We start from the raw sequence: 27,257 nt of genomic DNA, 5'->3' as shown, positions 1-27,257 counted from the left end.
AGGGGTGATATGCAGTTGGTTCACACAGATATGTGGTGAAAACATTGATGTGCAGATCCACAATTCCTTATCCTCAATTCCAAAATCCAGCACACTGAAAACCAGACACTTTTTTGTAACTCATTTGGCAGCAAAATTTTTCCTGAACTGAGGTGAGGCTATTTATAGTCCAAGTGAGGCTATTTATAGTCTTTATGTATTCTATATTCATGTCTTTCACTGCAGAGAGTTCAACGTATTTGTTTATTGGATGCTGCTGAGATACGCAGCTTTACCTGTCTAAAGTTCAGGATATTCTGAAATCCTAGATACATCTAGCCCCAAGAGCAAGAGTGCTGTACTTTTTTTTGCTGGTAAATAGCCTCTGCCCCTGCCCCGTCCCCCTTATTGTCCCTTCCCTGGGATTTCTGGAGCTAAGTGGGCAATGCTGTCCACAGGCACCTCCAGGATTCCCCCAGCCCCACAGCCAGCAGCAGTGCCCAGGGGTTAGATATTTTTAGTATTCCTGTGGGTGACAGAACACATCTTGGTTGCCAGGCATAGTGTTCTACCCCCTCACTGGACGTATTACCACCTCCCTTTACAGATGAGTAAACCAAGGTTCAGTTGCAAGTATCAGATCTAAGGACGGAGAGATGAGAAGTGCAGGCGCTGGACCCCAAACTTTCCCTTCCACCTGGCAGGAACCTGTCTCCCTGGATTTGTCGAAATGGGAAGCAGCAAGCATCAGGGTCCCAGGTGCACCGGAGGGGAGCAGACAGATGCAAGCCAGGCTGCTCTACTTGGCAGGGAGAAGGAGGAGGAGGAGCAGGGGCCCCTCAGTTGCTGCAGGGCCTCCCTAGGAACTTACCGCCTACCTCTACACCATAGTTCCTGCTTCTCAGGGAGTCCCTTTGTTAGAACACCTGTGCCTTCCTCCGCACCCAACTCCATCTCTTCCCAGCAGCCAGCCCTCATAGCTGCTCCGGCTCTTGGGTCTTTCCTCCAGAACTCTCTGAAGCCACTGGCACATAGGGAGATGGCATAACTTTGTCCAAACTCTGTCGGCAGCTGTTCTTAGGGACCCTGCTAGCAGCCACCTTCTCCTACAACCTTCAGAAGCTCCCTTGGATGCAGGAGCTTTGTCAGGGCCTGAAAGCCCCAGGCTTCCCCCTTTTTCTGACTCCCCAGTGTACAAGTTCTTTCCCATTTCCTGTGAGACGCATCATCTTGTGATGACCAATGACTCCCACCATCCACCACATTGACCCTGGCTCGGAAGCCTTTGGTCTGAGAAGCTTCTTGCCCACTGGGACGCCTCCTATCCACCCTGCCCAAGCCATGCCTGACGTGCCATAGTGCAGTGAGAGGGCCTGCTCTTGGACAGTGGAGAGATCTGGGACAGGGTTATGGCTGTAGTGGTTAACCATCCTTGGATTGTAGGCACGTCAGCAGACCTCTCCAGAGCTTGTTTCCTGTTTCCTCATCTGCAGAGTGGGCTTAGGGTTGGCTGCCCTCACAGAGCTGTTGATGAGGATTGGCCTTAGGGCAGGCACCCTGCATAGACCGTGCCTTGTCATGAGCCCTGATACCCTTCCCCCATTCCACTAGCAGGGTCTTTCTTCCTGTATACCCATTAAGGGGTCAGAAAGTTTCCCAGAGCTGCCTTGAGTGTAAAGAAGTCAACTGTGACCCGTTGTGAAGAACTTTGGGTTTAGAGGCAGAGGCTCTGGGCTCTAGTCCCACCCCTGCCCTATGTAGATGATGGATGGATGCATGGGTGGATGGATGCATGGGTGGATGAATGCATGGGTGGATGGATCAGTGGATGCATGCATGAGTGAATGGCTCGGTAGCTACATGGGTAGATGGATAGGTGGATGCATGGGTGAAGGGATGCATGGGTAGATGCGAGTAGGGATGCATAGGTGGAAGGATGAGTAGATCAACTGTCTGCCCTTTTCTGGGCCTTAATTTTTCCATCTACCCAATGATAGGGTTGGATTGCAAGTTCTTCAGTTTCTGAGGTTTGTGACCCCACCTATGTCAACCTGGCACCCTTAAGGACTGCTGCCCCCTTAGGTGGTGACCTATAAGGAGGACCACGCCTATACCCAGGGACCCTGGAACCCTCTCTGAGCTCCACCTTCCACCCTGCCTTGGGCCTTCCCAGCTCTGACTTGGTACCCTCCTTGCAGCCTCTGCGCTCCTCATCCCTTTCCAATAGGGGTGCAGTTTTCTTCTGGCTCTTTTGTTGACAGAATCACTTGTTTATTTGTGGTGGGAGAGTCTGTATATCCTGTGTGCAGTCACTTCCCTCCAGGCCACTCTGCATTCATGCAGGATGAGCTGCTGAGTGAGCATTGGGTGGAAGTGTCAGGCACTGGGGGCTTGGCAGAGGGACTGTCACAGGGTCAGGGTGGCTTTACTGCCAAGGTGGCTCTTGAGTTAGGTCAGGAGCTAGGTCAACTCAGTAGGTCAGAATTTCCCGGTGGAGGTGGAGACCCAGGTGATGGCACCCAGACGGGCTGGGTCCCCACGGGTGAGGGTGTCAGTTCACCAGCCTGTGCAAAGACTTCCAGTGCCAAGGCAAGGAGCTCAGGGTGCTTTGGTGAATGAAGGTGAATTCTTGAAGGGTTTTAACCAGGAGGTGACCCAGTCAAGTTCCTTCTCCTGCAGTATGCTGGAGCATCTTTGGTTAAAAATAAAAAAATAAAGGTCAACACGGAAAACTCACCCTCGATTTGTGCTCTGAGCCCTTGGGGCCTGGGGGTTGATAAAAAGAGCCAGGATGCTAGCTTGCAGAAAAGGGAGCGCTGCCAGGACTTGGAGAAAAAAAGGAAACTGATACTTGGAGTTCTGCCTGACCTTTCTTTCCTCGTTTCTTTTTAGGTGAAATTCAGTAAGCTTAAACATGTTAAAAGTGCACAATTCGGTGGCATATAGTATGCATACAAGATTGTGCAGCCACCACCTTTATCTAGTTCTAAAACATTTCCATCACCCTGAAAGGAACCCCTGTCCCTGTTAAGCAGTCACTTCCCATTCCTCCCTCCCCACAGCTCCTGGCCACCATCTGTCTGCATCCTAGCTCTATGGATTTGTCTATTCCGGATGTTTCATAGCCACAGAATCAGGCATACACCAGACTCTGGGCCCTTTCTTAGGCTCTGCCTTGTCCCTGCTGTGCTACAAGCTCACCATTTATTTCCTGCTCTATGGCCCTCAAGCCAGTCCTGTGTGCAGCCTGGGTGGAGCTCCCAGCTTCCCACTGTCCAAGAGAGAAGCTCAGATGATATGAAAACAAATCAGTCAAGCTTGTTCTGGGGGAGAAGTGGGCCCCCACCCTTCTAGGGGCATTAGTGGGTGTGTATGGCCAGGTGCTAAAGGGCCAGAAGGTGGTAAAGCTGGGACAGTACTCCTGACTGCAGAGAGTACAGACCGAACCCTGGAAGTGAAGTCACAGAGCCTTGTGGGCATCTGGCTTCCCAGGCAGTTCCTCCCTGACCTTCTCTGGGCCCTCTGCCCCACATCCGAGACCTTTTACCAAATTCAGGCTATGTAGCTCAGTGCTGCTACGGAAAGGGGCAGGGGCTGAGCCACACAGGAGGTGGCTGGTTGACTCACTGCTCTCCAGATGGCCCTTGGAAGAGCCCCCAGAAAAGGTCCCATGCTTGTGAGCTCCTCCTCTCTGACTGTTTGGAAACACATGGGCTCTTCAGCCTGTGATATCCTTGGTTGGCCTTCTCCCTGCCTGGTTCTCTCCCTGCCCAGATGCTGACCTCTGCCCCCATAGCTGTGCCTCTCCTAAGTACTTATGGAGATCTGTAGAGCACCTCGCTGTGGGCTTGGCCCTGAAGATGCAGAAATGAAGCAGATGCGGGTGCTGCCCTGAGCTTCATGGTTTGGGGCCAGACAGTGGGAATGGGGTGTGGTGGGAGCTGGGGCTGAGGTGCTCTCAATGCACCTGGGCACTCAGCTTTGCCCAGAGTAGTCTCGGAGGGCTTCTCAGAGTGAGTGCTGTGTAAGCTGATTCTTAATAGACACTTCGAGAATTTTCCAGGTGGGAAAGGGCTTTTTCCACAAAAGAACCAGCAGGGGTTGAGCACTTGAGCAAATGCCTCAGGCAACAGTTACCAGCTTCTACAGCGCTTGGGGCCTTGAGCAAATGCCTCAGGCAACAGTTACCAGCTTCTGCAGTGCTTGGGGCCGAGGTGTAAGAGGCAGGTGCTGCTCTTGAGGGCTTTGGAGCTGAGGACCGCAAACAGGGAACAACAAGAATGACAGCAGGGAACAGCAGGTGAATGGTGGAGTGAGAGAGGCCCTGGAGAGGCTGTGGGTGGGGCATGATGGCTTCCAGTGACATTCTGGGGAGCTGGCACACATGGTTGCATCTGCATTGGGAAGATGTCCTCTAATGGTTTCTAGAAGGAGGATTTCAGAGGAACCAAACTGGAAACATAGAGGCCAATTAGAAGGCTGTCTCTGACACCCAGGGAGTGCTGGTGAGGGCCAGAATCAAGAGGGATGGAGGCAGAAGGCAAATTAGAGGGAGACATAGCAGGTGTTCTTCCCATGGCTCAGCCATGGGTGACTTGGAATTCTTGGGGAGGGGACCCCGTGGTGGCATTGGAGACGGAGACCTGGTATACAACCTGACCACCTCCCTGGCAGCCCTACAACCTTGGCTGAATTGTCTGATCTCACCTGGCCTTGGTTTATCCTTCCGACAAAATGCCCAAAAAGAAGTGAAGAACGTGGGTTCGTAAGTACTTTGAAGAGTAAAAGGTCAGGGGATGAAGGCATAGTTTGTTTTTTGCTGCCTAGTGGCCCAGAGAGGAGGTAGCACCTGTCAGGTGTACAGGAGGGGTCCCTGGGACTTGGGGCCCAGCTGGCATGGAGGGTCACATTCCAACCTCTGGATCCCTTGGGTCTGCAAAAGGGTTCCAGTTCCCCTCTCCAACTCTGAGAGCAGCTGCACCTGATTCCCCCAGGGCCTTAGCTGTACCTCCTCCTCTGTGGTTAATAATTCAGGACAAGCCAGATGGCTCTGCTTTCCCCCTCCTTCTTTCCCATAGCCTCCTAGGGCTTGTTCCTCAACTAGGGGTGGGCGTCGGGGTGGGGAGCCCAGGAGGCTCAGCCGCTTGTAACTCAGATGAACCGTCACCACCAGAGCCTACAGCCTCTATGTGCCCTGGGGCTTCAGGTTCTGGCCGGGCGCCCCAGCTTCGGTGTCCATAGGCCCATTGCCTGGGGAAGTGGAGAGAGCACTTAGAAACCACAGGTCCTGCCTCCCGCCCAGCTCTGATTTCAGATGCGGTCTTGTCTACGGCACTTTGTAAATACTTGTAGGGTGAGGAGACCAATGGTACCATTTGCACCCTCAGAGACATTCTTTCCTTAGTTCTTCTGAATGTTCCTGTTAGGAAGAAGTTCTTTTTGTTTGTTTTTGAATTTAAATTTTTTTTTTTTTTTGAGACAGAGTTTTGCTCTTGTTGCCCAGGCTGGAGTGCAATGGTGTGATCTCGGCTCACCGCAACTTCTGCCTCCCGGGTTCAAGCGATTCTCCTGCCTCAGCCTCCCGAGTAGTTGGGATTACAGGCATGTGCCACCATGCCTAGCTAATTTTGTATTTTTAGTAGAGACGGGGTTTCTCCGTGTTGGTCAGGCTGGTCTTGAACTCCCAACCTCAGGTGATCCACCCGCCTCGGCCTCTCAAAGTGCTGGGATTGCAGGCATGAACCACCACGCCTGGCCTGAATTTAGATTTTTAACCTGAAGTTGCCCTGAAGATATGCTCCCCGGTTAGGAAGGAATTCTCACACACACTCAGACGCGCTTTTCTCTTTCACATTTGGGATCCGAGGCTTCTGAGTACTCTGACTTGTCCAAGGCTGAGCAGCAGATCGGTGGCCTCTACTCCCAGTTCACACCTGCTTGGTTCCCATTCAAGGCCAGGGGCTAGACCTCAGTGAACTGCCACCTCCTGGGTCTGCAAAGTCCTGCAGGGACCTGCAGGTTGTCCCCATTCTCTGTGATTCTTAGCACCCATCTTGATAGGATCTTGGGCACAGGACCCCTGATTGGGCTGGGTATGGAGAGAGCCAGGCCCTGAGGCTATCCCAGCCCCTGGCCTGGGGCCTCCCGGGAGAGGACAGGGACAGTGTCCAGTGTCACCCAGTGCAGGGAGAGACTTTCTTTGTCAACCCAGGAGGGCTTGTTAGAAGAAGAGGGCCGGGCAGCTCAGCTCTTTCCCTCTTTGTGTCCGGCAGCAGGAGGCCACTCCTGGGTCTGGGCCTCCTGGAGTTGGCAAGAGCTGCTGACTGAGAACCTGACCCAGGCCCATGAAGGCAGTGTCCAAGGTGAGCCAGCACAGTGGCCGTCCACATACCTGTATGCTAAGGTGAAGCCACCGCAGTGAGAAGCTGGTGCAGAACATTTTGGGGCAGCTCTAAATAGAAAAGGATTTTGTCTCCCAGGCAACGTGGACATGAGACATAAGCCTACATGCCTCCATGTAGGCTCCCAGACTGCCTGAAAGCTCCGGCTAAGTTCTCCAGAGCGCTCAGGTGATAGCTCTTCTTCTCAGACGAGTACTCTGAGGCCACTGTCATGCCAGACATGTAAGTGGCCAAGCTTGGCCTGACGCTGCAGTCACTTTCCACTGACCTGCAGCTGTGACTCATCACCACTGCCTTGACCTCAGGGCCAGAGCCTGGAACTCAAGCTGCAGGGCTCCTAAGAGTGAACTCAAGGAAGCCCAACTGGGCTTGGGACTGGGCAGTGTTCTAGGATCCAGGTGGAGCAGAGGTGAGATTAACACCACAGGAAAGAACCCCAGGGAGAGGCAGAGGCAGGACATTGGCTGGTGGAGTATGAACACGTCATAAAAAGGTGCCACTCTATTTCTTTTCATCGTGCTTTCACTAACATCTTGCAAGTGTGTGTGTGTGTGTGCCTTCAAACTATCATATTAGTATATTGGGGATGCTTTTATGGAGGGGGCTTGTGGGGAGTCACCGTTCCCTCTGCCCTGTTTGCTTCTTCTGGGGAAGGGAGCAAGATGTGGGTGGCTTAAGAGAGCCTGGCAAGAAGAAGAATTCTCACCCAGAATCTGTTGAAAGGATCTGGTTTTGAAGCTGAATGGAAGATCCCATAGCCTGAGCTACCCTCACAGTGGTCCAGAAACATGTGAATCTGAGCCAAGTCTACTGATGTGTGATTAATTTACAAATAGGCGTGCAGAGCAGAACGGTGTGTACACAGGAGCCTGCTGTTCCTACAAAGCTGCATCAAGATGTCACTGAGTTGGGTTTTATTTTAGTTCCAAGTATTGTATCTGTTTAGCACCCAGCCAGCTTGGTGCCGTGTGCACGCTGGGCAGGCTGAGCTGGTGGCGTATACTGCTTCCTAGACGGGAGAAGCCTTTGAGGTAGTTCCAGGCCCCACGTGCTGGGCCCAGAGCAACTCCTCAGATTCACAGAAAGAGCTCATATTTCACGGGTGGTCATTTGGCAGAAAGAGTCTGCACATGATGAAAGGGTGGCACGTTGGGAACACTGGACTTTATGTCGAGCTGCATCTGCCCTTTTTCTCCAACCAGCTGCAGCGTCTTTCCCCTGACCAGATTCACACCACGTCTTCTGTGGACTCAGAGGACAGACTTCGAGACTTCAGAACCATCATACAAAGAGAAAACACCTTAACTTATTTGGAGTTTTCAACCATTTTTTGACCTTGGAGTAAAGTAAAATGTACCTTTTCTTTTCTTTTCTTTTCTTTTCTTTTCTTTTCTTTGAGACTGAATTTTGCTCTCTCGCCCAGGCTGGAGTGCTGTGGTGTGATCTCAGCCCACTTCAGCCTCTGCTCCCGGATTCAAGTGATTCTCCTGCCTCAGCCTCCTGAATAGCTGGAACTACAAGCGTACCCCACCAAGCCGGGCTAATTTTTGTATTTTTAGTAGAGATGGGTTTTCACCGTGTTGTCTAGGCTGATCTTAAACTCCTGACCTCAGGTGATCCTGTCGCCTTGGCCTCCCAAAGTGCTGGGATTACAGGCATGAGCCACCATACCTGAGCATAAATGTATCTTTCTGCCCTTCAGGAGGAAAGGGTTTGCTCAGCAAGTGAATAACATGCAGAAGGTCAAAGCAAGATGTGTCATCCTACTCTTAGTCAGGACCTTTCTGAGTGCAACAGAAATCCAGTTTGAACTCAGGCAAAAAGGAGACCTAATTGGAATGTTCATGTTCACCATCCGTGGAAGGACAGCAACTGCTGGAGCCCAGAATTCTCTTGGACTGCATGGAAGAGGACACAGCTGCCGACAGCTTCCCTGCCTTTGCCACCAGTGAAGGATTGACCCACATTCTCTCTTTGACCCCAAGTTTAAAAAAGAAAATCCCTGGGAAGTGTAAGCAGGAGTGAGATCATGGCTGCAGATTGAGGACATGCTCCAAATCCCTAAATCTGATAGAACAAATATTATTAAAAACCCATATCCATGCAGGCAAAGAAATGCCTTTAGGGGCTAAGAAATCATGCAGAATCCTGAAAAGGTGTAGTGAAAATGGGATTCAACTGAAAAAGGAAACAATAGCCAAGATTGTACCCAGGAGGTAGAAAGGTTCCTAGGTGTGGATCGCTCGAGCCCAAGAGTGTGAGGCTGCAGTGAGCTATGATTGCGCCACTACACTCCAGTCTGGGCGACAGAGTGTAAGACCCTGTCCCTAGGATAAAAAATAAAAATAAAAAATTATAAATAAATAAATTGATGATATAGCAAGTGAAAAATGACAGATATGGAGTGAATAATGTAGAGTTTTAAAAATCCAGGATAGGTGTTTTATTATACACACAAACCTACATAAGTGATAAAATTATATGGAACTTAATACATGCACACACTGCACACACAAATAAATACAAGTAAAACTGGCAAATCTGACTGAAGTCTATAGAGTGTATCAATGTCAATATCCTGATAGTAATATTGTAGTTTTGTAAGATGTCACTGCCTGTAATCCCAGCACTTTGGGAGGCTGAGGCGGGCAGATCACCTGAGGTCAGGAGCTCGAGACCAGCCTGACCAACATGCAGAAACCCCATCTCTACTAAAAAATACAAAATTAGCCGGGCGTGGTGGCGCATGCCTGTAATCCTAGCTACTCAGGAGGCCGAGGCAGGAGAATCACTTGAACCCAGGAGGTGGAGGTTTTGGTGAGCCGAGATCACGCCATTGCACTCCAGGCTGGGCAACAAGGGCAAAACTCCGTCTCAAAAAAAAAAAAAAAAACAAAGATGTCACCATTGGGGGACACTGGACAAAGTATATACAAGGGATCTCTTTGTGTTATTGCTTACAGCCACATGTGAATTTACAATTATCAATAAAAATTTCAATAGAAAAATCTCTTGAGAGTAACAGATTAGTTACAAAAATCTAAATAACTGTTAGTTTAAATGGGGATGTCAAAATGAAAATTTTAAGCGACTGTGTTTGAACTAAATGGCAGTAAGAACACTGAATGTAAAAACCTATGGGATGAAGCCAAATCAGTACTCAAAGGAAAATATATAGCCCTAAATTAATTTATTCAGAGACAAGTCAAGTTAAAAATTATTGAACCCAGCTTTCAATTCAAGAAGCTAGAAAAATAAATTCAGAGGGTTTAAAAAGGGCCAGGCAAGGCGGCTTACACCTGTAATCCCAGCACTTTGGGAGGCCGAGGTAGGAGGATTCCTTGAGGCCAGGAGTTGGAGACCAGCCCTTGCAACATAGGGAGACCCTGTCTCTACAAAAAATAAAAAATTAGCCAGGTGTGGTGTGGTGGTGCACACCTGTAGTCCTAGCTACTTGGGAGGCTGAAGGGGGAGGGTTGCTTGAATTCAGGAGGTTGAGGCTGCTGTGAGCTGTGATGGTGACATTGTACCCCAGCTGGGGTGCAGAGTTAAAAAATAAATAATATAAAAATAAATGTTACAACTCTTTTACAAGGAACCCTGTTACCAAAATCAAAGGAGAACTCAGTAACTCAACAAAACTACAGGCTGGTTTCACTTTAAAAAAAAAAAAAAAAAACTTAAATAAAATATTAGCAAATTTCATTCAACTGAATGTATTATTACAGCATGACCAAATAGGATTTATTCCAAGAATGGAAGGGAGATTCAAGAGTAGAAAAGAATTTTCATCTAATTTATTATATTGGCTGTTTTAAAATTTTATTTTATTTTGTTATTGATTGAGACAAGGCTCTTGCTCTGTCGCTGTAGCTGGAGTGCAGTTGTGTGATCATGGCTCATGTAGCCTTGATATCCTGGGTTCAAATGAGCTTCCAACCTCAGCTTCCCAAGTAGCTAGGATTACAGGCTTGCGCCACCATGCCCAGCTAATTTTTAAAATTTTTTGTAGAGATGAGGTCTCCCTGTGTTGCTCAGGCTGATCTTAAACTCCTGACCTCAAGAAATCCACCAGCCTTACTGACACCTTCATTTCAGACTTCTGGCCTCCAGAACTGTAAGAGAATAAATTTATTTTGTTTAAAGCCACACTCAGTTTGTGGCACTTTGTGATGGTTGCCCTAGGAAACAAACAAACCCGCTGTCTATTCCGGCGTAAGAATAGAATGGAAAAACTAGGCCAGGCACCATGGCTCACACTGTAATTCCAGCACTTTGGGAGGTCGAGGCAGGCAGATCATCTGAGGTCAGGAGTTCAAGATCAGCCTGGCCAACATGGTGAAACCGGGTCTCTACTAAAAATACAAAAAACAAAACAAAACAAAAAAAACAATAAAATTAACCGGGCATGGTGGTATGCGCCTGTAATCTCAACTACCCGGGAGGCTGAGGCAGGAGACTTGCTTGAATCCAGGAGGCAGAGGTTGCAATGAGCTGAGATGGCGCCACGGTACTCCAGCATGGGCAACAGAGTGAGACTGTCTCAAAAAAAAAAAAGAATAGAATGGAAAAACGAGAAAGATGAACTTACATGACCTGCTGGTTCCCACTAACCTCTACCTGAGAATTTAGAGTGATCGCAGATGGGTGTTAACTCAGGCATTTGCTGGAGCAAATATAGCCCTCTCTGGAAAAACAGACCCTCATCCTAAGCCTCAAAAGAATTTCTACAAATATCTTCCACAGAAAGTGAGCAGTTCTTAGTCAAAAATAACTGAGTACAAGAGGAGATAAAGCACTAAGAGCCAGAGCCAGCACGAACAATTTACAGCAGAAACAGACTCTGGAGACTTCAGATGCTGCAATATTTAAGCATAGCCAATAAAATAACTGTTCAGTGCATTTAAATAAATAAAAGGCAAAGTTGAGAATATGTGCAGAGAATTAAAAGCTCTAAAGAATGATGAAGCAGATTTGAACAACAAAACAGAACTTTAAGTCAAACGTGGAGAAATCCAGAATACAACACTGGAAGAAAAGGAAGCTGCAGAGAGAATAAGACACATACGTGGAGAAAGTCTAACATTTATCTAATTAGAGATCCAGAAAGAGGAGAGAAATAGAACAAAGTCTACGTAAGTGGGATTCAGCCCTTAAAAGGTGGCTAATACTTCTCTCTAGTCCTGGGCTTAGTGCTTGATTTCAGCCCAGCCAGTCAAGTGGCTCATGAAATAGATGCCAAACCCTTTGCCTTGACTCCTCCCCAACCTTGGTCATTTCCTCCTGCAAGAGGGGTATCAACGAGAAGTTCCTGAGAACTGAGAGGCCTAGGACAAGCTGTCAGCGAGGGGTGGGCCTTGAGGATATTGAAGACATTGCGCAAAATCATGCAAGGTCCTTTCCCTGCACTTCCTAACTCAAGGGACTGTCATTCATATTGTAGTACATGAGAATGGCATCGCTTGGAGTTGGACAGTGCATAGCCTGTGCAACTGAATGCAGCAACCCAGCTATCTCTGATGCCTTTTCTGCCCAAGTTATGTGCCCATGGGGCTTTCCAAATTTGACCAGTGGTTTTTTTCCTTTGTGTTTCGTTTCTTCCCTGTTTCCCTCCCTGGAGAAGGATGAGATCTGTCATCGGCTGGAGGATTTTATGGCATGATGAAGGGAAGCTAATAGCTCTGCAAAGAAGAGCCACTTACCTGGGAAACTTTCCAGGCATGTTGTGTTTCTGGCAGCCCTGGGAGGCTGGACTGTAAAGGCCACACCGCTCACAATGCTATGGAGCAAGGCCTGGGTGAAGTTGTACAGACACGTGAATGTGCCTGTCCCCACATCCCCTAAGGACACTGGCTGGGCCTTTCGTTGTCCTCTAGGTCCTCTGGCTCTGCCTGCTTGCTCCCTTCTGAGTTAAGCATTTCTACCTGGTTATTGGTGACCTAAGACGCCTGGGTTTCCTGCTCACCTAAGAGTACAGTAGATCAGTCCTGGGTCACAGCCCAGGAGATACAGAGTCTGGTACCATTCTGCCCTGACTCACTGTATGGCCTTGTCAAATGACTCAGTCCCTCTGGGCTTTTGTGTTCCCATCTTGCCCTGACTGCTTCTGAGCATTGAGTTTCCAGCGAGATTGTTGCAGCAGAGTGTTTATAAACTGAGCTGCACTGAGTGTGTCTGAGAGGAGGTGGTAGTTATACTAAGGGCATTTGGGCTGCCTGGCATTGCCATGTCTCATTCAGGGCCCAGCTTGTCTCTCCCAAACCTGCCCATCAGAAAGGGCTGAGATGACTTCAGATACCCCCACCCCCAGCCCACACCATGGGCAGCAACATCCAGTTGTCCTGTTTGACGTTTATGCCCTGCACATGCTCTTGAGGAGGGCAAGTCTGGCTCCATGAAAAGTCTGAGTCACAGACGCTGTCAAGAAACAGGGACATGGCAGGGAGCGTGCACTATTCTTGGAGAATCTTAGCTGCACTAAGGAACAGCTAACAGAGCAGTTTGTAATTAGCACTTTGGCTGCTTGGCGGCAGCGTTATCTGCCTGCAGAGGGTTTTTTTGTGAACATTTGCCAATTACCCTTCTTGAGTACCTACTAAGTGCCAGGCCCTGGCTGCCTAGCACCTGCTGTGAATGGAGAGACAAATGAAAGGTGTTATCTTTTTCTCTTTTGTTCAGGCACCATTCTAGGATTATCTACTGGGATTATGGCAACAAATAAGACAGACAAGTTCCCTGCCCTCCTGTCACCTGTGCTGGGATGGAGGGAGGCAGTCTTCAAGTACACAAATCAGATCATTGCAAAGTGTGGCAATGGGACTGAACTGGGCAGGAGAGGAAATCTACACTGTAGAAGGGACAGGGAGGGCATGGCATTTGTGCCCAGACCTGGTTGATGCCAGGGAGTGAGGGAGCAGCTGTTCCCTGGCCTGGGGAATGGGTGCTTCCTGGGCATGGCAGCAGCTGGAATGGAGAGCTAACATAGTGATTTCCTAGCAAAGCAAGCAGCCATGTGGCTGGAGAGTGGCGATGGAGGAGCTATGGCTCACGAGCAGGCAGACAGGGCACACGGGATCTCACAGACCTGGAAGCTGGAAGTAAACTGAGTTGAGGGATGCACAAAGTTCTGCGGGCAAGAGACAGGATTGGGAGGAGACAAGGCAGGGTGAAGGGCGTCCTAGGCATGGAACCCTCCTGGACAAGCACGCTTGGGAGCTGCTGTCAGGTCCCTCTGGTTATGGAACCCTCAGGCAGCACCTGGCTTCTCCACTGTGGCTCCTGTCAGAGCTTTTGTAGGAGGGGTGTGTGTGTGTGTGTGTGTGTGTGTGTGTGTGTGTATGTGTGTGTTTTAGAGACAGGGTCTTGCTCTGTCACCCAGGCTGGAGTGCAGTGGCACAATCATAGCTCAGTGTAGCCTCAAACTCCTGGGCTCAAGAGATCCTCCAGCCTCAGCCTTCTGAGTAGCTGGGACTACAGGTACATGCCACCATGCTGGGCTAGTTTTATTATTTTTTGTAGAAATGGGGTCTCACTATGTTGCCCAGGCTGGTCTCAAACTCCTGGTCTCCAGTGATCCTCCTGTCTCAGCCTCCCAAAATGCTGGGATTATATGCATAAGCCACTGTGCCTGGCCCCATGTTGACCATTTTTAAGCATACAGTTCTGTGACATTAAGGACATTCACACTGTTATATAACCATAACCACCATCCATCTCCAGGACTTTTTCATCTTCCCAAACTAAAACTCTGTCCTCATTAAACACTAACTACCCATTCTCCTTTCCCCAAGTCCCTAACACCCACCATTCTACTTTCTGTCTCTATGAATTTGACTACTTTAGGGACTTCCTGTAAGTGGAATCATGCAGTATTTGTCCTTTTGTGTCTGGTTTATTTCACTTTGCTTAATGTCTTCAGAGTTTATCCATGTTGTAGCATGTGTCAGAATGTCCTTCCTTTTTGAGGCTGAATAATATTTCCCATCAGGTTCCCCCCACCCTTTTTTTCTCATTAGGTTTTGATGACTCATGTGATGTCTGTCTGTCTCTTTTTTTTTTTTTTTTTGAGATGGAGTCTCGCTCTGTTGCCCAGGCTGGAGTACAGTTGTGCAATCTCGGCTCACTGCAACCTCCACCTCCCAGGTTCAAGTGATTGTCCTGCCTCAGCCTCTTGGGTAGCTGGGACTACAAGTGTGCACCACAATGCCTGGCTAATTTTTGTATTTTTAGTAGATACGGGGTTTCACCATGTTGGCCAGGATGGTCTCGATCTTCTGACCTCATGATCTGCCTGCTTCAACCTCCCAAAGTGCTGGGATTACAGGCGTGAGCCATTGCACCTGGCCAATTCTGTCTCTTTTTGAGGCTAAATAGTGTTTCCCATCAGGTTCCCCCCACCCTTTTTTTTCTCATTAGGTTTTGATAACTCATGTGATGCCTGTCTCCCCTGGAGCCTGGAGGCTCCCTGAGGCCTGTCTTGGTCCCCTGTATCCTTAGCACCCATCATAGAACCTGGACCCTAAGAGGTGCTTAATGAACATTTGTTAGGTGCATGGAGTTCAGAGTGACTAGAATTCTTACTGAAAGAGGGGGTTGGCATTGGGATGACAATATTAAAGACTTTATTTGCCAGACTGTGGAGCTTTGGCTTCTAGGCAAATGTTTCTGTTGATCTAAGCCACCTAGGGGACTTGTTAAAAATTCTTATTCCCAGGTCTTTCCCTTGGCAATGCAGCTGATTTGGGCTGGAACCAAGACGCCTGTATTTTGAAAGAGATACCAACCTTTATTTCCTAGATCATTTAAGAACATTAGAATAAAAACAAGTAACCACTCTGATAAAGTTTAAGTGGGGCTTTCCCTCAGCCAGAAGGTTTGTACTTCCTACAAAATATTCTGAAAGAAAAAACCAGAAATTGTTTCTCTAAATCATGCATCTTTATTAAAAAGCATTAAAGCAGCTCTGTTAGCTTGTGTTGTATCCAGAGTCAGGTGCAGCCACCGTTCACGCATCAATACATAGCTTTAGCCTGGAATATACCGCTTAAATTTTGGGGGCTTTCATTTCTTCCAAAAATGGGAGCATTGTTACCTTTTCCACCTTGGGAGATCATTCTGAAGAAGCAAGAATAAAAAGGCTAAAAGAATTTGTAAGTCATAAAATGCTATTATCAATGCTAGGGGTGCATATGTATATAAATTGATTTAAGTATAGAAGATGATGGTTCAATTCTTAAGCTATTTACTATCCTGGCTGTACAGTAAGATACACTTGACTCCATCACTTACTGAGTAATAGGGGCAAGGTACCATAATGACACAAAGCCCTGGGTCTCCTTAGTTATAAAAACGGGGCTAATAGCCTTGCAGCACAATATTATTCAGTCATAAAAAGCAATGAAGTTCTCGCAATGCTACAACATGAACCTCAAAAACATGATGCCAAGTGAAAAAGCCCAGACACAGAAAGCACATATTGTATGACTCCACCAATAGGAAATGTCCAGAATAGGCAAATCCATCAAAACAGAAAGCAGCTTAGTGGGTGCCAGGGGCTGGGGCAACGGGAAGTGACTGCTTAATGAGCTTAATGAGAAATGGGCTTTCTTTTTGGGTGAGGAAAATGTTCTGGAATTAGATAGGGGTGATGGTTTCACAACTCTGTGAGTATACTAAAAACCACTTTAAAGTGGTGAATTACATGGCATGTGAGTTATATCACAATAAAATACTTAAATAAGTGGGGACAATACATCTAACTCGGGGGAGTTGTGAGGATTAAGTCACTTACAATGTATTAATAGGGCCCAAGTGTGTAAAACCATGGGCCAGATTTATAAACCAAGGAGCAAGAAGAAGAGTCTGGTTGCCAGGTGTGCCTGCCAGAGGGTGGGGGCTGTTGGGATGTGGGGTCTGATGAGACCCTGGCACCATTTTCAGGAGGGGGCCATTCACACTGGGAATGCCTTCAGGAAAGGCAGGACTGGGCAGACTGTGTATTTTCTCCTACACCCTCCTCCTCACAGGATGCATGAAGGATGAGGGGCCAGGGTCGGGGTGGGGACTCAGTGTCTGACTGTTCAGCTGCTCTGGCATCTGTGTCTTTAAGGAGTTGACTGTTGTAATGTGGCAAGTTTGGGAAACCCTGTCTTAGGCGACACAGAGAGCTGTGGGCAATTTCTCTGAGCTAAAGGGCTGTGACACCCTCGCTGGGACACCCAGGGACGGCTGGGTCTGTACCCCACTCAGCCATAGCTATTGCAGAAAGAGTCATGGGGGCTCAGAGTGGTGGGCTGGTGCGCCTTTGGTACCATGAGTAGGGTGGGCTTAAGGAGACAGGACTAGGGACACTGGCTACTGACACTGGCTACTGAGACTCCAGCATGGCGTTTGTGCCTCTGTGGACTTGAGGTTAGCCCCACAGCGCTCCTTGCAGGCTGCACAATACCAGCTGTTGTTTTGGAGCAACAAAAATTCATAATTTGCAGCTGATAACTAACAGGCACCCGAGTCAGTTGGCTGACAGCCTCAGTGCTGGAATCTTGCACATGGTGGGCTCCAAGTGGAAGTTTATTGGGAGGTATGTTGGCCAAGTAAAGAGGAGAACCTTGTCCAGGGAAAAACTCAATCCCAGCATTGTGCCCACCTGCTCACAAGCCATGGGGAGGCATCTGCAGCCAACATTCAATCCATTTGTGTTAAATGCAGGAATTAAGGAAAGACTGAATTTGATGAGAATTGTCTGCCGACTTAGCCACATGGAGGTCATTTGTGACCTTGACCAATATGGTTTCAGTGGAGTGGGGGTGGTCAAAGTGGGTTGGAAAGAGATCAGGAGGTGAGACAATGGAAACAGCAAGTATAGCTAAGCTTGAGGAGGATTTGCTATAAAGGGGATCAAAGAAGCAGGATGGTGCCAAGGAGGTAGAGTTGAGGGGGGCTGTGGCATGTTGTTTTGTTTTGGTTTTGCAGATATATGGGAGCTATAACTTGCATGTTTGAATGCTGATGGTGAATGAGGAGGTCCATTAGGGAGACAAGAGAGGGGAGCATTTCGGGAGAAGGTCCCTGAATGACAAGAGGGCATGGGCCCCAGTGACAGAGAGTTGGCCTTCAGTAGGAGCAGAGCCGTCCATGCATTGCAACAGCAGCTAGTGGATTGGTGCAATGGGTTGGTCCATTTGATGATGGGAATTTGAGGAAACAAAGAAGACTGGAGCCAGGCATGGTACACATGCCTGTGGTCCCAGCTACTTAAGGAGGCTGAGGCAGGAAGATCGCTTGAGCCCAGGAGTTGGAGGCTGCAGTGAGCTAAGATCATGCCACTGTGTTCTATCTAGCCTGGGCAAAGAGTGAGACTCCATCTCCAAAAAAATTAATGATAAAAAAGTAACGAAGACTCAAGATGGAGAGAAGGTATAAAATCAGGAGTGGGAAATAGTGAAGGAACTGAATCACTGAAGTAGGACTGCAGGAGCTGTGCCCTCCTGGAGTGTCCTGTCAGAGTTTTGAAGGCTGGCTCAGAGGAGTAAGCACTCAGGGGCCTTTGTATTCTCATTATGTATCTACTCTATCATCACAAGGGCTTATCACCAGTTCAGGAGTAACCCGGGTGAAAATCTCAGCAGTGCCTCTTATCAACTCTGGTGTCTTGGATGGTTCCGGAAAGCTCTGATTTCCCTGGAGAATTGATTGAGCTGAGTTTTGCTTTGGGACAGGACCTGCAGCACAGCCAGCTCTCTGCCAACAGGCTTTCAGCCTCTAAGCATCTCAGGGGGCCCTCCCTTCTGCATGCCCCAGAAGCTGAGACCTTTCACCCCTAAAGGACTGGCCATTTCTAAGGCCAATGGCCTCCTGAAAAGCCCTGGCACTTCTTATGTAGGAGGATGGTCTGGGTGCTGCTGCTGAAATGGTGGTGGCCTCAGGGACGTGACCAGGAGTGAGAAAGGAAGGCCCCTGAGCAAACCCCAGCCTACGATTTTGTAGCCACAGCTTAGACCCTAACTGCTGGGGCCAAGGTCCCCTCTGGGCTTGTTTCTGTTGTCACATCTAAGCCTCCCGTGGCATTTTGTTTAAGGGCCCAGTCTTATTTCAGCCATACTCAGTGTTAAATTAGGGGAGCACCAACCCTGGCGGCCAGTGTGGTGGTGGTAGTAGCTCTGTGACCAGCAGGGTCCCTAGAGGACCAGGGTAGGAGGTGAGTTCCAAATAATTCTCCTTCATGCCGTGCTTATCATCTTGGAGGCTCTGAGTTTCAAGCTTATTTCCTCACATGCACATTTGTGCCCGTTTCCACCCAACTGAGGTTGCTATGCTGATAGCCACAGCCAGGGAGGAGGAGTCATAAAAACAGGGCCCCCTTGCCTTGCCGCAGTCCTTGAGCAGGATGCGCCCTCTCAGAGCCTGCTCTGTGGTCTGCACCACTGCTTCCCTGGGTCTGTTGTTTGGGTTGAGGCATTACATAGCGATGCCTCATAACTTAACTCTAGCATCCCACTCCTGCTCCTGGAGCTGCAGAGCACTGCAAGCCCCACGGTGCCCCCAGGTGGCCGCTGTGCTGTGGGATCTGGTGACCAACTCCTGCAGTGGCTTGGCAGTTGCCCCAGCTTGGCACTCCAGGTGTACAATGGTGAGATTTATGACTTTCTGTGGGATTTGGGGTAACTGCAGCAGTGCCCAGGGCTTTAAAGCTCTCTGGGGCCCCCTCTTCACTGCCCAGGCCAGCGTTAGAGGAAGGAGTCAGGTCCTGCTTAAAGGTGTCAAGGAATCTGTGGGGGGTGGGGGTAGGAGCTGTGTCCTCCTGCTCAAAGTCTCCTTGGTCCTTGCCCTTCCAGCCTGGCCACCCCTGCCTCATGAACCTGAAGCTCTTTCTGTGTCACTTTTCTTCTCTAATGCCTGGGAGTTTGTGGCTGGGTGGAGGGAGAAGCTGGGAGTCAGGGTCCTGGTTCCCAACCCAGCTCTCTGCCTGCTTCCTGAGCCTTAGTCTCCTGATTTGTAAGGGGAGGGTTGGCCTGCAGCAGGGTCCTCTGCTTGTTTCTTAGCCCAGAAATCCTTTCTTCAAAAGAAATCTCTGCTGGAAGCCCAGTGTCTAACACATAAAGGTGGAACTACTCTGGGGCAGGGATTGGACGATTCTGTGGGTCTGTGACCTCTCCTGCTTTCAGCTCCAGGACACAGAGAGGCAGCTGATCAGTGCTAACCTCATAACACACACCTTCAGAGCAGCCACACACTCCTGCAACCCCAGCCCAGGCATAAGGGGATGGTTGCTGGACAAAGAACAGCCCCTTATCCCTCTGTGCTGCCTCCCATTCATCCAGAGCTTTGGGTCCCTGGATACACATAGATGGTTAGGGGAGGCCTGGGGAGCCTTGTCTGGCTGCATCTGGAGAGGAAGTACTTTTACCATTGCCTGCTTCAGCTCCTGATTGGGAACCAGTAGGTTTGGGAAGCAGAGAGCAGAAGGAAGCTCTCTTAGAGCAAGAGGAGAGGGACTCAAGGGAGGCAGAAGGAGGTTATGGATACCCACAGTCCTGAGTCCCAGGCCCCCAGACCTGCCGCTGGCTCCCTCGCTTCCCACTGCTGCAAAAACCGGGGCTCCCGCTGGCTTGGCGTAGCTTCCAGACTTAATAACCAGAATGCAGCTGAACTGCGTTTGGATGGATTCCATCCCCCCTTAACTTTGCACAGCCTCACTAAATTCCATCTGTGACGTCAGACCCCTGCTAATCATGGAAAAACAGATTAAGTTCTGTAAACACAATTCTCGTGCTTCCCCTCCCAGTCAGGGTGTCTCGTGGCCTCCACTTAAAGGAGCTGTCCACCTCGCCTCGTCCTGGGCCAAACCCCAGTAATCCACTTTAAGTCTTCATCACATGCCTCCAGCCTGGCCACCCCTGCCTCATGAATCTGAAGCTCTTTCTGTGTCACTTTTCTCCTCTACTCCCTGGGAGGTTCAGGAAGATCTTTGGGCTCCAGCCTGGGAGGCCCAGCTGGTGCTCTGTGTCTTGGTGGGAAGCCATGCCCTTGATTCTTTGGGTGACATCCCTCACAGCTCTTCTTGGTCGTCTGCCTGTGCCTGGAACCCTAGTCTGGATGCATCCTGCACCTCACGCCTTGCCCACGGCTGGTCTCTTGCTCCATGGCCTCCCTGAGTGGCCCCACTCTGACATGGTCTGGCCAGGTGTTTACTCAAAGACATCAGTGAACATGGGGCTGGGGGTTCTTTCTAGGGTCGTGAATGCCAGGGTCTGGAACCTGAAGACTTTTCTAAGGGCCAGGGCCCAGGTGCCACATTTGAAGCCCAGGGAAGGGTCCCTGTCATCCCTGGAGCAGAGCCATGTGGGCTGTGCATGTGGGCGACCACCCAGACCCCTTGCCTGGCCTTCCTCCCTGAAGGGCCTCTGGAGACCTGTATGTGTTTTTTTTTCTCTGTCTGTGCCAGGCCCCAAAAGATGCCCTGCAGACAGCAGTAAAACATAATTCTGTCTAACCCGTCACGACTCCGGCAGAGACGAGATGAAATGTGTGTCTGTCTCGCTAGCACCCAGGCAGCTGGACTGGGTGTAATGAGATTGTCTGAGTGAGGGTTCAGCTTCGGGCCAAGGGGGCTCCAGGGAGAGGCAGACACACAAGTCACACTGCTCTGATACGGGAGGGTCTGCCGTGCTCCCTGGCCTCAGCTCAACCAGGGAGAAAGTGAGGAGGACCCTATCTCACCCCAGTAGGTCCGTGCCTGGCTGTAAGGCCAACCAGCACCACAGCAGGGCTGCTCCTCCTTCAGGCCTAGGTTTATTGTCTGCACCTGGGGGTAGGCAGCCCTACCAGGAAGCCCACAGGCCCTGTATCTCAGGGACCCGCCTTCCAGACCCTGCTAGGGACAGCAGTGCCACCTTGTTGTTCACTCTTGCTAGTTGAACACTGGTTGGAACAGGGCTGAGCACTTCATGTGCATCACCTCATTTAATCTACAGACACCCCAGCTGGGCAGGGGTGGTTCTTACCCCCAGAAGACAAAATGAAAGATCAAAGGATTAAGCAATTTGCCCACTGTCACAGCTAACAGGTGGCAGAAGGTCTAGCTGATTATTTTATTTTAATCACAACACTACCAGCCCTTCTCTGTCTGTTTACACACACACTACTCAAATGCTACAGCTGCTGCCTTCTGAAACATCAGGTAATAAAGTGCAGGTAAAAGTTGCCCACAAAGTCCATCCATCTGATGGACCCTCTCCAGCATTCAGTCAACGTTTATTCCACACTCTTCATACAAACAGACATGTACAGAGTAGTAATAATCTTTTTTTAAAAAAGTATCATGTTCTACATGAATTTTTAAAGTAAAAATTAAATTTAATCTTTTTTTTAAAAAGTATCATGTTCTACATGATCTTTTTTTAAAAAAGTATCATGTTCTACATGATCTTTTTTAAAAAAAGTATCATGTTCTATAAAGTATCATGTTCTACATGATCTTTTTTTAAAAAAGTATCATGTTCTACATGAGTTTTTAAGGTAAAAATTAAAATTAATGTTATTTGAATTTAACCAGACAAATGTATCAATTTTCATGTATCTCAAGTGAAATGGGAGTTGCTAAACTGAGGAAAAAGATTTCTTTATTGTAAGTGATAATAGTCCTAAAAGGTTAAAGGTGAGAGAAAAGCTTTTGAAAATAGCTTGATTGAAGTATAATAACATACCATACATATACTCATTTAAAGTATACGATTAAATGGTTTTGGTATATTATTGATTTTTTTAAATTGTGGTAAGTATATATATAACATAAACTTTGCTATTTTAACAGTTTTTAAGTGTACTATTTCATCACAGTAAATATATTCACAATGTTGAGCAACCATCACCACTACCACTTCCAAAGCTTTTTTATCACCCAAATAGAAACTCTGTAACTATTAAACAACTACTCCCATTTCCTCCAACCCCAGCCCCTGGTGACCTCTAATCTATTTTCTGAGAGAAAAACTTTTAAAAGGTTAAAGTCATTAATTTTTTTTTAATAATAAACTTTATTTATTTTTTGAGATAGGGTCTCGCTCTGTTGCCCAGGCTGGAGTGCAGTGGCACGGTCTTGGCTCACTGCAACCTCCACCTCCCGGGCTCAAGGGATCCTCCCACCTCAGCCTCCCAAGTAGCTGGCACTACAGGCACTCCACCACACCTGGCTAACTTTTGTATTTTTTGTAGAGATGGGGTTTCACCACGTTGCTCAGGCTGGTCTCAAACTCCTGACCTCAAGTGATCTGCCTACCTTGGCCTCCCAAAGTACTGGGATTAAGGCGTGAGCCACCTAAACTTTATTTTTTTTAAGAGCCGTTTTAGATTCACGGCAAAATTGAGTGGCAAGTACGGAGTTCCCATATGCCCCTTCCCCCACTCTCAGCATCACACATCAATGTGCCCTGTTTGTTACAATGAATGAGCCTGCAGTGACATGGCATCGCCCTAAGTCCGTAGATTACACAAGGGCTCACTCTTGATGTTGTACTTTCTATGGGTTTGGACAAATGTATGAGGACATGCATCCGCCATTGTAGTATCCCACAGAGTACTTTTACTGCCCTAAAAATCCTCCATTCTCTGCCTGTTCATCTCTCACTAATTTTTCTACCTACTTAATGAACCAACTTCTATGCTATGGAAGTTGAGGAAACGATATTTCTACCTTTGTTCTTCTCCAAATTTGTCTTAGTTGTATTATCATTTGTGTACAGTGTTGAGGTTTTGATAGTCAGTTCAATCACATAATTGCCATGATTTCAAAAATATCAATGCCGTGTTCATCAGGATTTCTCCATTTATTACCTCATTTTGACTTATCTTTTTGGTTAGTTGGATTTCAACATCAGATAATTTTTTCTTTTTTTTTGAATTTTATGTATTTATTTATTTTTGAGACAGGGCCTTGCTCTGTGATTCAGGCTGGAGTGCAGTGGCGCAAACATGGCTCACTGCAGCCTTGACCTCCTGTGCTCAAGCCATCCTTTCACCTCATCTCCCCAGGATGCAGCCCGGCCGTGCCAGGGGTGCATGGTGGGAGGCCACTCGATGGAGCCCCATGTTCCTGCCCTGGGGCCTTTGCTCACGCTGTTCCTTCTTACTGGATTGAGTCCTTCTCACACCTACCCTCAGCTCTGCCCTTAGCCTCCCCAAGTGTCTGGATTACAGGTGTCTGCCGCCTTGCCCAGCTAATTTTTTTTAAGTGTATGATTTTTTGAAGAGACAGGATCTCACTGTATTGCCCAGGCTGGTCTTGAACTCCTGGGCTCAGGTAATCCTCCTGCCTTGGTTTCCCAAAGTGCTAGGATTATAGGTGTGAGCCACCGTGCCCGGCCAGGTAATTATTTTTTAGATGACTTTAAGGATGTCTAAGCCCCTAAACTCATGCTTCAGAGAGCCCCACCTCATCTCCCCAAGATGCAGCCTGGCCATGCCAGGGGCACATGGTGGGAAGCCACTCAATGGAGCCCCACGTTCCTGCCCTGGGGCCTTTGCTCACGCTATTCCTTCTTACTGGATTGAGTCCTTCTCACACCCGCCCTCAGCTCTGCCGAGCAGAATCCCATGGATCTCAGAGAGCCTGGCTCCGCCTTCCATGAAGCCTTTCCTGAGACCCCTCTGGACTGAGCAACTTATCTTGTTTTCATGACACTCATGGTAACTCCAGAAGTCAGATAGTATTATCCCCATTTTATATATGGAGAGACCGAGGCTCAGCAGGTACAGGGGCTTTTCCAGGAGGTCACACAGCTGGTAAAGGCATTGTGAGGCTTTGCAGTCAGATCCCAGAGTGAGCTCCAAACTGTCACCTCCCGTCAAATTCTGTGTCACTCTTAGAGTTCTGAGTCCTCTCTCCTATTAGTCACCCGTGCACTTAACTGTAAGATATAGAACCATTTATTTGTTTTTTCTTTCTTCCTATCCATGTATCTACCTACTTACTTACCTCTACAGCTCTTTAGTTCCTTGCGGGCAGAAACACGGTTGCTTTTCCCTAAGCCAGCCTTGATGGAATTGCATCCTGAGCACTTGCACTTTCTGATGCTCTTCCACCATGTGGCTGCTGCCCTTGCACAGTCCTAAGCTTTGCCCCGCTCCACCCAGGTGCCAGGAGCCTCCAAGGGGCCTCTGGGCCCTCCAGGTGTGTGTTCCCTCTCTGTCTCTGTCCCTCTGCCTGCACGCAAAAATATCCCAGCGGAGCTGTGGACAGCACCTGTGCAATTAACAGCTCACCTGACAGCTTGTCCGTGGGGGAACATCATTAGGTATCTGTTCCAGACATGTGCTCGCAGAGCCTTTGAAATCAGAGACCCAAGCCAGTGTCTGGGTGCTGGCTCAGGATGCGAGATTTCACCCCTGGTTGTTATTTGAGGTGATGGAGACATTTAAGGAACATTATGAATCTGGCTCAGGGGGTCCTACCTTGCTAGTGCCTGGTGGTCCTGGAATCTGAGAGGATTGAGAAAGGACTGATTTGCGTGGGGATGAGCAGGGCAGGTCATGTACCCTGGAGGGGTTAAGACTCTCAAAGGGCAGAATGCTTAGACTCCTAAGGTTTCTGAAGAACATTTAGAGTCTGTGTCTGACCATGTTATTTAGATGACTAAATGAGACTTGCCCACTCTGGGTCACTGCATTTGCCCCACAGTAAAGGAGCCCACCTGAGGCCCCACAGAGGCGGAGTGGGTGCTGCACGTCACACAGGTGTACTGCTTCACACCAAGCACCTGCTGTGCCTTCCTAGTTGGGCGATGCTGGGGCTTCAATGAAGAACCACGTGAAGAAGCTTCAGAAACAACCCCCATTGAACTTCAGTTTTCCCTTCCTGTCTCCAACCCTAATTTCCTCCAACTTCCCTCAAACATAAAGCTCTCTCTCCTTTATGTATGTAAGTTTCTCAGATCAGGTGCCTGTGCTACCCTCCCAGCCAGCTGGAAGTCCATCCAGGTGTCAGACTTGGGTCCCTTGCTACTTTGGCCGAGCCAGCTCTTGTTTCACACCTCACAGGATAAGGTGCAGCCTGGGCACTGTAGGGCCATTGCTTCTCTCTCCTGTGTCCTCAGCTTCCAGCCAGGTTTGAGAATAGACATGTGGGCCTAGGCGGAGCTGAGTCTGGGAGTATGGGGAAGAACTCCACAGGGCCTCAGGCCCTAAACTTGCAGGTCCCATGGGCTGTTAGCTAGACCCATTGACCTTGAAGAAGGTCAGCAATGGTCTTTTTTCACTTGAGCACAGCCTCTGGGGAGCTTTGGGGTTGATCAGGGATCAGAAAGGCTGGTGGACAGGTTGCAGGAGAGGGGAAGCCCCTCCTAGCAAGAGTCCTTATGGATATAGCAGGGCCTGGGGCCACCCCAAGGAGGGGAACAGGGCAAGGAAACTTCCCAGAGAGAGGGGAGCTAGAGGGGATTTCTGTGTCCAGGTGATGCTGCTCAGCAGCACCGTGGGGAGTCTGGGTCAGAGACCTCCAAGGGGCAGTTGGGGTCTGGGATCCAGGGTTATCTTATCTACAGCCAGCAGATGTTGGGTGCAGTTTCTGGGGTATATAAAGTATCTAGGCTCTAATCGGCTAAAAAAGAGCTTCACTTGGACTATATTTAAAGCAACTGGATGTGAGAATTGGGTTCTTTTTTAATAGAGAGGAGGGTCTTGCTATGTTTCCCAGGCTGGTCTTGAGCTTGCTTGACCTCAAGCAGTCCACCTGCCTTGGCATCCCAAAATGCCAGGATGGATGTGAGAATTTGAATGGGCTTCGGGCTGACGTTCCTACCTGCTGTGAACTAAACAACTGGGAGCCGCTGTTTTAGGCTAGCACAAGGGATGGAGCCCCTTTATCAGACCTTTCCTCTCTCTGTCTTTCTCCCTAAGTGGCTTATTTAAGAACTTCTTTTAACCCTGTCTACTGGTATTCCTGAGAGTTCTGGTAAATGTTTTTCTCAACCTTGTTAGCTACCCAGTAATGCTTTAGCACCTGGGTGATACTCCAATGCCCGATAGAGAGCCGTGCCCTGGGGAAGTTGCCTGACTGGCCAGGCCCTTGCTTTTATCACTTAGCAGGAGTCCTGCCCATGGTCACTGTGAATCCTCCCTGGCTGCTGTCCTTGGAGTAGTCTTGCTAAAATACTACCCTTAGCTGGGTGTGGGTGGCGTGCATCTGTAGTCCCAGCTACTCTGGAGGCTGAGGCAGAAGGATAGCTTGAGCCCAGGAGATCAAGGCTGCAGTGAGCTGGGATTGCACCACTGCACTCTAGCCTGGGTGCAGAGTGAGACCTTGTCTCTAAACAATAAATAAATGTAAAATTTATTTATCGTCCATCCTGAAAACCTTCACTTGGCTTCATGTTAACAGCATGTGACCTTTGGAGGTGACCAAATGATATTTATGGCAAAGCTTCAGCCATCTCGGGCTTGGGTTTTAAGGGGTGATTTCATTTTCCGGATAACTGAGTATGCGCCTCTTCCAAGCACTAAGTTTTTTTTTTTTTTTTTGAGACGGAGTTTCACTCTTGTCCCCCAGGCTGGAGTGCAATGGCGCGATCTCAGCTCACTGCAACCTCCGCCTCCTGGGTTCAAGCGATTCTCCTGCCTCAGCTTCCCAAGTAGTTGGGACCACAGGCTCCTGCCACCACCTGCGGCTAATTTTTGTGTTTTTAGTAGAGACGGGGTTTCACCATGTTGGCCAGTCTGGTCTTGAACGCCGAACCTCAAGTGATCTGCCTACCTTGGCCTCCCAAAGTGCTGGGATTACAAGTGTGAGCCACTGTGCCCGGCCCAGTTAAAAAAAAAATGTGATTGCTTAGGGACAAATCTTCATCAAATATATTCTTTGTCACTTAAATAGAGGTGGCTATGAGC

General features: G+C 48.8%; 1 protein-coding gene across 17 annotated transcripts in view; it reads left to right on the top strand.

Annotated features, from left to right (window-relative positions):
- Nucleotides 1–27,257, top strand: part of PITPNM2 (phosphatidylinositol transfer protein membrane associated 2) — a 164,578-nt gene that overhangs the window by 88,261 nt on the left and 49,060 nt on the right. The window lies entirely within an intron of this gene.

This window comes from Pan paniscus, chromosome 10 (genome assembly GCF_029289425.2).
Source record: "Pan paniscus chromosome 10, NHGRI_mPanPan1-v2.0_pri, whole genome shotgun sequence".
Taxonomy (NCBI): Eukaryota; Metazoa; Chordata; class Mammalia; order Primates; family Hominidae; genus Pan; species Pan paniscus.
The sequence above is the reverse complement of the archived record's forward strand: the minus strand, read 5'-3'. Positions and strand labels throughout refer to the sequence as shown.